This window comes from Schistocerca serialis, chromosome 6 (genome assembly GCF_023864345.2).
Source record: "Schistocerca serialis cubense isolate TAMUIC-IGC-003099 chromosome 6, iqSchSeri2.2, whole genome shotgun sequence".
In the NCBI taxonomy this organism is placed as follows: Eukaryota; Metazoa; Arthropoda; class Insecta; order Orthoptera; family Acrididae; genus Schistocerca; species Schistocerca serialis.
Window position 1 is genome coordinate 226,854,415 of NC_064643.1, and position 12,794 is coordinate 226,867,208.

Genomic DNA, 12,794 nt, shown 5'->3' on the forward strand with positions numbered 1-12,794 from the left:
TCTCATCTCTGCTTCATCCAATTCAAAGCCCACAACTGTCTCCGACTCCTCAAACTCCTCTCTGGCCAGACATGGGGGTTGCACCCCTCTACAATCATGCACACCTACAAACCCTTAATCTGTCCCATCGTCTGTTATGCCAGTCCCACCTGGATATCTGGCCCCCCTCCCCCAAATTCTAAAAGTCCCTCCAGATCCTTGAGCATCATGCACTCCACCACGCCTTCCGCATACGCCTCCCGCCCCCCACGCAAAACCTCTATGACCTCATTCCTTTCCCCCACCTGCTCCTATTCCTCAAACATACCTGCATACTCTACACATCCCCCTGCCTTGATCCCCCTCACCTCCTGGTTGCTCCTCTCCACTCCTGTCCCTGCCCCCTGCCATGCCTTCACTGTTGTGTCCCCCTTACCCTCCATCTCTACACCCTTCATCTCCTTTCCCAAGGTTGCTTCCATTAACTCCCCCTTCCAGATGATGCCCTCTCTCCCTCCATTTATCCCTCCTATCAACTCTGATCCTCACCCCCCTCCTTTCCTCCGTCCTTTCCCAGGGCTCCCTCTTCCCCCTTCCATCCTGTGTTTCTCCCCACCTAACCTCTCCCTACCTCCCTTCTCCCTCCCGAGTCGTTTTGTCTTCCCGTCCTCTGCATTCCTCACTCCCTGCCGTGTCTGCCCAGCACCCCCCACCCCTCTTATGGGTCCTCATCCTCCACTGGCTCCTCTTCCCCCTCCCCGCTTCGCTTTTCCTCACCTTCCCCCCTTTTTTTATTTTCCCATCATCTGACCAGTTTCCTCCCACCTGCTCTCAGCTGTGGTATGTCATATTTTAGTGCAATGTTCCAGTGACTGTTCGATGTTGTTTCGTCTTTTCCCGTGTTGCGAACAGAAACCATGCTGTTGCTAGGTGTGAATTTTATTTCTTTTGCGAACAGAAACCAGACTGTCGCCGTGTTTTTTAATTGTCTGTCTATTATTTTACCTGTCTGCTTCATATGTATTTTATTAGCGTCATCATCCCTTTGTTCTCTGTTTTGAGTTCCACGATTTTTTTTTTTTTTTGGCCATGTTACATTTTTTCTCCGATTTTGTCGCCTGTTTCTTTATTGTATATTATCTTCTCCTTTTTTAAAACAAAGTCTGTAGGCTGAAGAGCGGCATACTAAACTGCTGCCAGCCCACCCCCTTCGGGGTGAATCGAAATTCAATAAAGAAAAAAAGGAAAAAAAGAAAAAAAAGCTCAGCCAGCCATTCTAATCTTGCATGCGTCTCTGGACTTATCGCTTTGCCTTAGGCAGCGTCTTTACTTCTTATTTTGTGTACGAGTGGATGTGGTTTTCTTGTGGTTCTGTTGTTTCGATCTTGTTGTTCTTCGTTTGGTTCTTCGTTGGTCGTATCCGTCCTCTCCCATTTGTGTTGTCGTTCCCGGGCCACTCCGTGGGTCCCGCCGCGCTTTCCGTCACGTCAACCCCGCGACCATCCCAGTCGCAGTTAACAACACTTCACACAGTGGATCTCGAAATACTGAACTCCCTAACGATTCCTGAAACGTATGCCCCGAGCGTCTAGCTCCCCTCGTGTGCTCATAATCGTGTCAGGAACTTTTTCCCGTGAATGACCTGAGTACAAGTGACAGCTCGGCCAATGCACTGCCCTTTCGTACCTTGTGTGCTTGATGCCACTGCCTTCTGTATATGTAACAATTGCTATCCTATGACTTTTGTCACCTCAGTACATCCAACAGTTTCAACTTTGTGAAGTTACAAACTGATAATGGATCGATTTGTGATTAATCTGCCGATTTTGACTGCTAAGTGACAACTCCACTCTTATGTGCCCATTCTCATAGATTTATTGTTGGATTTGAATGGTATATCGCTCATCACTTTTCGGCTATGTTTATTGACCAACACAGTCAATCTAAACGAAGCTACAGGATGTTGATTACATTGGACAATGATTTAACAGTTATCATTATTGCTTTAATGGGACAAACACTTGTGTAGGGAAGAAAACAGTCTGCTACTTGTTAAGCGAAGTTCATCCTCACGCTTTGTTGGGAATGTTCGTCATCTTTCATAAACATAACTGTTGTGTACATAGTTCTGCGTAGTCAGCGCGTACACAACTTTCCCACTAGAGCTCGCCCCGCTAAGCACAACAGCGCAGGTGCAGCGCTCGTCCATCTCCACACTACGAGACGGCGCTGCCTTAGAGATGGACTAAATTCTGCTTCCGCCGATCCGCGTATTAATATGTAACGCAGCCAATGAGATTGCTGCTAACGTAGAACCCTTTCCCCTCACGGATCACACTCACACAGGGATACCTGAACGCGCGAGGTATTATAACAAGAGTACAGACCTCCGATTAGTCAGTCTGCATTTGCCTGCACCAGTCTGTACCAGTCTGCATTAGTCTGTACCAGTCTATAGTCAAGTTTCAGTCTGCACCTAAGAAGATTATCATATTCCTGTACATAGCCATGAAGGTAAATGTATAGACACTTTATCAAGTATCAGAGATATGTGAGAATAAGATTAACGTACCAAGACCAAAGGAACTTCAGATTGTCAATTGTAAACAGCATCCAGAATCAAGTTAATTAATGTCTATTCTTTTTGAAGTGTTGGCAGAAGAGCCAACACCGTGTTGCTAGAGGAGGCCGAAATGCACGCTTTTAAGCTCACGCAGATTGGCGTGAGGTCTGGAACAGGAGAATGTCTTGAGAATTGCAAATAAAGTACGAAGATCTTGGAATATTTAACTTCAATCTATAATTGGAGAACATCGGTCTGACGGTACAGGCATCACAAGTTAAATATCTATTGATAATGGCGCCTTGCTAGGTCGTAGCAAATGATGTAGCTGAAGGCTATGCTAACTATCGTCTCGGCAAATGAGAGCGTATTTGTCAGTGAACCTTTCCTAGCAAAGTCGGCTGTATAACTGGGGCGAGTGCTAGGACGTCTCACTAGACCTGCCGTGTGGTGGCGCTCGGTCTGCAATCACTGACAGTGGCGGCACGCGGGTCCGACGTATACTAACGGACCGCGGCCGATTTAAAGGCTACCACATAGCAAGTGTGGTGTCTGGCGGTGACACCACACTTTTTTTTATTTTAATAAATGTGTATGAAAATTAATCAAGTTCTGTTTAAAGATCGTCACTGTCAATCTGCTACTCTAAGCGTGCAAGTGGCATTTCTATAGTCTGACCTAACGGCAGAAGATAAACACGCCACGATAAGACCACGAGACATATTGCTGACACTCGCCTACTTCGTTAGAGCGACAAGTCAAATAATCTGATGGTGTGGGTACCGAAGGTCTTGCAGTACGCACACCACAATAACCATGTTATACAACCACAGATGTGGTTAGTGCACTGCTTGACAGTTGATAAGGAACAGTAGTGTGTAACGTGTTTCCATCTCTTTTCGCACAAATTGTCGCCAAAATCACTTGCGACAATGAAGCGGGATTCGTTGGGGAACATAAAAAAAAATGGCTCTGAGCACTATGGGACTTAACATCTGTGGTCATCAGTCCCCTAGAACTTAGAACTACTTAAACCTAACTAACCTAAGGACATCACACACATCCGTGCCCGAGGCAGGACTCGAACCTGCGACCGTAGCGGTCGCGCTGTTCCGGGCTGCGCGCCTAGAACCGCTAGACAACCGCGGCCGGCCTGGGGAACATCGCTCTGGCCACTGTTTCTAACCCAAACAACAAGCTCCTTACACCAGCGAATTCTTTCTCGACGATGGTGTGGTTGATGTGCGGTGCATTTAGCTGGCATACAAACCGGTCCCCTTTAGCGCCGTGAAATGATTGTGACACAACACGTATGCCGGTAGCGCTTGCAAGGCCCGCAGCGGTCTGCCTAGGACTGAGATGTCTCTTCCTTTTCGTCACTATGGCTACTGTTTGACCCTCTTGCTGTGTGGTGTTCCATCTATGACCATCGGCACGCTTTCTCATATCATTTCCACCGTCAGTGGCCAATTATAACAGCTGGATGACTCATTTGGTTACATCCATTACTATGGCCACAGCAGTGACTCTTTGACCGGCTTCGAGCCGTCAAACTACTCGTCCACGATCGTAAGCACTCAAATGATTTCTTGCAGACATGTTGCCATAATACAAGGAATGTCGTTCTAATCGGTTCCACAACAACCTTCGTCAAACACCGTACTTCCGCAGAGAGTTCGTGCACAGGATTCGCTGCAGTTAACACGTCGCGCCTTCTACATTTCTTTTCGCTAGAATTTCTCGGGGTTCCGTAGCAATTTTCGGCTATTCCGTAGCAATTGGCGGTTGTTCCTTAGCACGTCACAGCTGTTCCTTAGCAATTTTCAAGCACTGTAAACTTTGTTTTGACTCTTTTAATTTTCTTAGTTTATTTATGCATCGCAGATCATTTTACGTCGGGTATAGTACAGTTTCTCAAACATTGTCCAATATTTGTGTAACTTTTTGTAAGTTACGTGTTCCAAGTTTTTATTTGTAACTTCTGCCGTGTTTATAAGCTGCCAAAACACGCAAGCAATCTATTCAATTAATTGCAATTTTTGAAACGTCTTTTTTGAAGTAGTAATAAGTCAGCCAATAAGCCATAGAGAAGCAGTGTCAGATCTGCCGGTGTTCGGATAGGGTGGCCAAAATGAAACTGATACGTAAAATATTTATAAGACTTACGCGTAACGGACCGTCGTTAATGAACACGAGCGCTGTCCATCACAGAAAATACGGGAAACCCGTACTTCAGTTGCTGTCACTAGTGTACAAATGCCCATTTCGCACATGCACTTCCCGAGTATTTCGCTTTCTCGTTACGTTTCAGTGAGTAAGCGGAGCAGGAGTGTTTAGTGATCAGTTGAATGCAACTCAAAATGGTGCTCATCCATAATACAGCACGTGGTCTCTGTCGAATGTTATGCGAAACATAATTCGTGGAAAACGTGGGCGGAACTCTTTGCGCAAGAATTTAAGACTCGAAGTATTTTCGAAAATCTTCAGCAAAATCAGCTCTTCAGAACTTAGCGGCACAATGGCACGAAATAGGTACTGCAGTGGATAAAGACCGTAACTGTCTGATAAGAGTTCTAACACCAAAAAACACTGTTTGAGCTAAGGGAAGATGGAACAATATCAACGTCGTTTATCTCAACAAATCCGAACTAATATATCGTCATGACGAAATACGAGGGCGTGCTGAAAAATAATAGCTCCGAATATTTCAGGTGAAAATTCTTATAGCTTTTTAAGTAAAATAAACGTTTTTAACATTCTACATATTTATTCTTCGTGTCTACATATTTGCAGCCCTCTGTCACTTCAGGGCTCCTAATTGTAGTGTGTAACATGGCGATGTGTAACGTAAGTATGTTGGTTTATGAGATATAGTGTGCTGTAATCGACTTTCGAATTTGAAGATTTCATCCACAAATGGAGAGTAAGCTATCTTCTACCTCAATGGGAGGCGTTGTTCTCCTTATGTAAACAAACTGTGCAGTTGTTCTGTGCTAATTTAATGACCCTTCTGTAAGCAAACTGTTCACTTTCCACGTTTTTTGTTTATTTACGACCTAATTAATGGGCAATAACTGTAATGATAATTACCATAATTTATTGGCAAGAGGGTGGCCTTGTGTTCATATGTACTCAGGTGTTCAATGCTTGTACTCTTAAATGACTTTTAATTACGATAATTGATGGTCCAACTGTGCTGCTTTTGGTCGTTCCCCTGCCCTCACCACCGCTGCCATCACCATAACCACGACCACCGCCACAACTCCTTATGTCCGTCATTCTTAATGTGAACCTCATTCGAGCAAGGCTGTCACTACCATGAATTAATAGAGATCGTCCACCACCACTGAGGAGAATAAAAGAAGAAACCTGTTTCATTCGAGCCGGCCGGGATGGCCGAGCGGTCCTAGGCGCTACAGTCTGGAACCGCACGACCGCTACGGTCGCAGGTTCGAATCCTGCCTCGGGCATTGATGTGTGCGATGTCCTTAGGTTACTTAGGTTTAAGTAGTTCTAAGTTCTAGGGGACTGATGACCTCAGAAGTTGAGTCCCATAGTGCTCAGAGCCATTTTGTTTCATTAGAATGTAATAATTAGTTCTTCCAACTCCTTTCTCTTTATTGTTTCTACAGGGCGATAGTTATTGAAGTATATGAAATAATATCGTTATAGCCTCTGAACAGTTTGCGTTAGGATATTCATACTGCACAGTTGGCCACAGGGCATGATGGGAATTAGTATGCTCATGTATGGTTTGGTTTAGTGACGAGGTCCAATTTCATTTGGATGGGTTCGTCAATAAGCAAAATTATCGCATTTGGGGGACTCAGAATCCGCATTTCGTTATCGAGAAGTCTCTTCACTCTCAATGGGTGATTGTGTGGTTTGTAATGTTCAGTCACGGAGTAATCGCTGGGATATTTCTTGATAACACGGTGACTACTGAACGGTACGTGAAGGTTTTCGAAGATTATTTCATCCCCATTATTCAAAGTGACCCTGATTTCGACAAGCTGTTGTTCATGGAAGACGGCGCTCGACCCCATCGAGGCAGGAGTGTGTTTGGTGTCCTGGAGGACCACTTTGGGGCCTGCATTCTGGCTCTTGGATACCCAGAGACCACTGGCGTGAGCCTTGATTGGCTGCCGTATTCTCCGGATCTGAACAGATGAGTCCTTTTTGTGGGCCTATATTAAAGACAAGGTGTACAGCAATAACCTAAAAATCATTGCTGAGCTGAAAGCAGCATTCAGGAGGTCATCGACAGCATCGATATCGCGACACTTCAACGGATCATGCAGAGTTTCGTTTGTACCATATCACCGCCATTGAGCCGGTCGCGGTGGTCTCGCGGTTCTAGGCGCGCAGTCCGGAACCGCGCGACTGCTACGGTCGCAGGTTCGAATCCTGCCTCGGGCATGGATGTGTGTGATGACCTTAGGTTAGTTAGGTTTAAGTAGTTCTAAGTTCTAGGGGACTGATGACCACAGCTGTTAAGTCCCATAGTGCTCAGATCCATTTGAACCATCGCCATTGATGGCCGGCATATTGAACATATCAGGACCTAAATCTGAATGTCTGTAGTGACCTTTACATTTAATTTACGTCCTTGTTCGTATAGTTCAATAATTGTCACCCTGTGATTGTTACTTTTTAGTAATATTTTTTGTTTCTCCTACAGTACAGAGGACTCCTGATGAAAATGCAGTTGACCAGCCTTACGGGAGCCGCTCTATTTTCCACCACACTTATCTGATTTGGTAGACTTCAGGTCCTCACTACCTATGTCATCCAACTATGAGACTGCCGCGCGGCATTAGCCGAGCGGTCTGAGGCGCTGCAGTCATGGACTGTGCGGCTGGTTCCGCAGGAGGTTCGAGTCCTCCCTCGGGCATGGGCGTGTGTGTTAGTCTTAGGATAGTTTAAGTTAAGTAGTGTGTAAGCTTAGGGACTGGTGACATTAGCAGTTAAGTCCCAAAAGATTTCACACACATTTGAACATTTTGAGCCTGCGACGCAGCGGCGTCAGTAGTCCATCGGCGACTAATCAACTGGTGATACAAAAGAACTGTTCTTCTAAGATTACTAGTTACAACTATCACCTACGTCCGCACCATATATTTCTTTTCTGCGTCACGTACGCTCTAAACCCAAGTGGTAGCAAACGTATAATTGTGTGCATGTCCTCAGGTCATAAGCTTAATGCTTTAATACTGTTTGAAAAACCACAGTTTAGTTGTAAGAATGTTATGCTTTCATCATATGAGTGGTGGGAGTTAAGTGAGAATTTCTCAGAGGTAGCTTCTCCATTCAACGATTAAACTGCAAACCTCTTTTTACTGGGTTGTCACTCACTCTATGTCTGTGACTATCTTATGTAAATATTGAACAGAGGGCTCTCCCGCCGTGTGACATTGAGAAGGATTTTTTAAAATTAATAAATAATGCTATTTTCGTGTAAACTATGGAAGACATAAGAGACCACCGCAAAATTTATGTAGTTTACCGTTGGCAGGGGCGCTGTGGCTCACAGGATTATGTCGCCTGGCCAAATTCTAAACGGGCCAGAATCGCCAAAGAAGGATCAATCACTGCAGAGATAAGTTCAGGTAAAGTTCACAATAGCTGTTTATGTTGTTATGAGAATATTGGATCTTTCCCAATGTACTCTGCGAAGGAAAAATTGGCTGGTCCAAAGCTACTTTGAATGGATACAGGCAGTTTAATCTATTGTGTGAAATGCTGCGATCCATATAAAGTAATTAGGTACTGTCCTGAATATTTCGACACGTCTGCATATTCAGCTGATAATTCTTATGGTATTACACCTCAAACATAAGGTTACCAGCCTGATGAGGTACGAGGCGAATGATTCACAGATAGTGTAGTTTGTGGGTCTTAGATCCAAATGTATTTGTACCAAACATAGATAGGTGCCACCCACAGGCAGGGTAAGGGTGTGCATCGTGCATCCTCCATGGCTATCACGATTGATGATTACCTCAAGTGCCTCGTATCTGGTGATGATTCTTCATCTCCACATAGATGCACCAAGCGTCCATTCGACCATGAGGTGTACACTATCTCGCAACTTAAAATTGGTCTGTCGCCCTGACGACAAACGATTCATTTTGAGGATGGCATCAAGACTTCCCACACACTATTTGCTTGAGTGATTGAGCGTATGAATGGGGTATTTATTTGTAAACAGCATGTGCGCGTGTGGAATAGTTGCAGGAATCGTTTGTCACAGTTATGTAAATAGGTGTGTATATAGATATTAGTATGTGTGTAGAGTTCACTGTGTGTGTATGTAAAAACGGTATATAATTTGAATGTACTCGTTTGACCGTGTGTGTATTTGTGTATGTAGATACTTCTTTAGCTGCTGCTAGCCGGTTCAGTACTATTAGCGTACATATTTACTTTACTTTACTCCCATTCGCTTTTTTACATAAAAAACTAAAAATATATTACAAATCATCTGTAATGTTGCAATTAAAAAAAAGATTCTCTCGAATATTGTGAAAGATGACAATCGCATTACTGAAAAAATCTTTCAGGATATGAATGCCATGAGAAACATGGCTTCTAGTACAATGAACCGTATCTAGGCAATTAGAAAACAAAAATATGTATCTCCAATAAATGCTATGTATCTCTGGAACTTCTAGTCATTAAAAAAAAAAAAAAAAAAAAAAAAGAGGATTTTGCCTCTGTAATTTGTAGTGAATGTTTTGTATCTATCTCTCTTTCTCTCACTGCATATGAGAATTATTGTATATGTATCCAGTGAATAATCAGAAAAAACTGTTAAGTATACCATTTCTCTTAGTCCTTTCATCTACAAAAACCTATGACGTATCTCGGGCAGTACTACTGCAGGTAGAAATGCATAGACGTTGTGTAGCTTAGAGTTACTTGGTAACTCCTAGCGCAAGTACACAAATTACGGACTGACCTACAAACGCCCTGCATTCTGACTTGAAAATAAAAACCACAAAGAACTTTTTGGCAAGTCATTTATTTTCTCTTCTAATTTCTGATAACACTGTGTGGATGATAAACATATGCAAGTACTGATAACAAGTTTCTGAATGACACTTCCTGTGAATTGATGTACTGTAATGTACTCTAGCCTATCCTCTTCCCTGATAATCTGAATAGTTTTCGGATAGTCACTGACACACAATGAGTGACTACCCAGCAACATAGGGAGTGCAGTTTGAGCGCTGAACAGAGAAGCTACCATTATGAAACTCTCGTATAACTACCGCCACTTATATGATGAAAGCAGAACATTCTTACCACTAAACCTTGGATTTTCAAACAGTATTAGATTATCAAACTCATGACCTGAGGACGTGTACACAACTATACTTTTGCTACCACTCACATTTAGATTTACATAACAATGAAAGGAAACATTTCAATGTGTGCATTATTACACTGTGGCTGCACAGATGGTGGTGCAGATGTAGGTGACAGTGATAACTTGCACTCATAGAAGAACAGTTCTTTTATATTTTCAGGCAATACGTCGCCAGCAAATCACTCCCAACACTGCAGTGTCAGAGGCTCAATGTTGGACAAAACGGGCAGTGGGAACCTGAAGCCTATCAAATCAGGTAAATGTGGTGGAAAACCAAATGGCTTGCATAAATCAGGCTGGTCAGTTGCATTATTATCAGGAGTTCGCTGTATTGCAGGATAAATCAAAAATATTACTAAAACGTAGCAAAAAATAATAATAATGATGATGAAAGAGATGGAGGAATTAGTACTTACACTCAGATGAACTAGTTTTCTTTGTTTTGTTCTCCTGGGTGATGGTGGTTGATCTCAGACACTTCGTGGATGCCAGTTTTGCTCAAACAAAGTTCGCGTTAAGAATGTGTGTCTAAGTAGCGGTAGAGAGTAGTGACAGCAGTTATGGTGGTGGGAGAATGACCAATAGGAGCACAGCAGGGAGCGGTGGTGGCGGGAATATGTCTTTTTTTGGTCATAATGTATCATAATTACAAATAACAGTATCATTTTATGCTAAAAGCATTGAACTCCTGAGTAACCACGAAGCCAAGGCTGCCATCTCGCCCATAATTTATGGTAATTATCATGACAGTTACTGCCAATTTATTAGGTCCCCAATAAAGGAAACATGCGCCTAAGTCAACAGTTTGTTTACGTACAGGTCATTAAATTAGACTAGCGTAACTCAGCAGATTGTTTATGTAAGCAGAAAATGCCCCCCCCCCCCAAATTGAGGTAGCATACATAGGCACCTTACTCTACCCTGCCCTTGAGGGGTTAATTTCCACAAATGTCATGTCGAAACCTACAGTTCGCAGTGTTCTGAGCAACAGGGCGACATTCCCGGCAGTCTTTCCTATAATCTGCGATGGTGCCGACACCCCTCACAAGGTTCAACCCTTTTCTGAGGACACTACGGGCCTGCAACCCATACTGAAAGTGATCGCACTCCCTTTGACCACACTTTGTGCTTTGGAGTCCAGGCTGGAACAGGTAGGGACCATTCAAACCCATTCGATAAAAACCGGAATGTGATCTGAGGCAGACAAAGCAGTTTATGCTTTTTCAACTCCCATGTTTCGCCTCCCTGTGGCGTGATAACAGTGGCACATGGGGAGAGAGGGGTGTGACGCTAACACATGCATGACAAAACATTAAAGGAAGCCACAGAGTCCTGCCCCCCTCGACCCCTACAGTTAGCCACCGTCGCACCTTTGTTGACAACTTTCAAAATGTACAGAGACAAACCATGACTTAATCTAGGCGCCTGCAGGCAGGCAACTTCTTAACAACTTTGAGCTGAGTGACGCTACACTACAGCCCTAGCCCCTGCTAGTGGGCATGCCAAATCTGAGGAATGTGCAGAGCTTCCCTGTCTGCAGGCGCCTACGAATAAGTCATGGGTTGTCACTGTATAGGCACATTTTAAAAAGGCTCAACAAAGGTTCAAGAATGGCACCGAGGGTTTTGCCAAACTGGGGGATCATAGAGGAACCCTTTGCCATTTTATTCACCCCTGTGTCATTGTAGCTTTCCCCCATGATCATGCCACAGGAGAGTGTGAAACAGGACGGGTGAAAAAGTATAACCAGCTTTTGCCGGCTTGGAATACGTTCAGATTTCGTCTTGTGGTTTTTATCAGTCCCTAGTGGTTCCACACTGGACATTAGAGAGGGAATTGTAGTCACGCTACACTTCAGGTGCAAAATGGGTTTGCAGGCCCACGATATCCTAAGGGTAGGAAGGGTATGTCAGTAAACTGTCGTTTTTCGACTATGAAATGCGTGGAAATCAACACAGGAAGGACAGGGGTGATTTCATTGACGCCATTTATGCCACCGCTGCGAGGCCATGTCGATTCTGAACGGCAATATGTGTGAAATGTTACCCTCGACCCCCCCCCCCCCCCCCAATAAGAAACCACATGACTGGCACAGTGGGCGTCGCAGTTCTCACCTCGAACACAGAGACGTAAAAAGAAGAAGTGAAATATGTGTAAGAGGGGGAGTGAAGACCTTCCCAATGTGTGACACGTCTACGGTGGCGCTGAGCAGAACTGTGGACGAATTTCATGTCAATGTGACGTCATCAATCCACCTTATTCCGAGCTCTGGCCCTTTTTTGCCGCATGTGGCGTCACCGAGCCCGAGGGCGAGGTCGTAGGGCCTGTCGCTTTTGCATCATTATAGAGGAATGTCGTAGGCACCAATGACTCAAATTTCAAACTTCTGCGTCGGAATGGGAGATAATAAGGGTTTTCGAAAAAGTAGCCATTTAATTATGTTGTGCAGTGTATATCGCACCCACATTGTTCTCTCAAATAAACCCCAAACTCACATAAAACATCAGGGGGGGGAATTTAAGTCATGCTACACTTTAGGTGTAAAACGGATTTGCAGGCCCACAATGTCCTACACGAGAGAAAAACCTACAGTCACATGAAAGGTGTGTTTGCGATAGTTTGATTCAAAGCGTGATTCGTTATTTGCTACACATAACTACACTGAGTAGTTACTCTCAAAATTTGACATTAAACCCTTCTCTGAGAGGTAATTTGATACATATTCCGAAATTATTTCCACACTCACAGCACTAAATGCAGTACTACTAACACATCGTTCAGCATATTTAGCGGGAAGTCCACGGTGTGAACTTCCCTCTCTCCGTCTCGCGTGTCTGTCTGTGTAAACTGTCGCTGATTTAAAAATGGCGACGCAAGCGA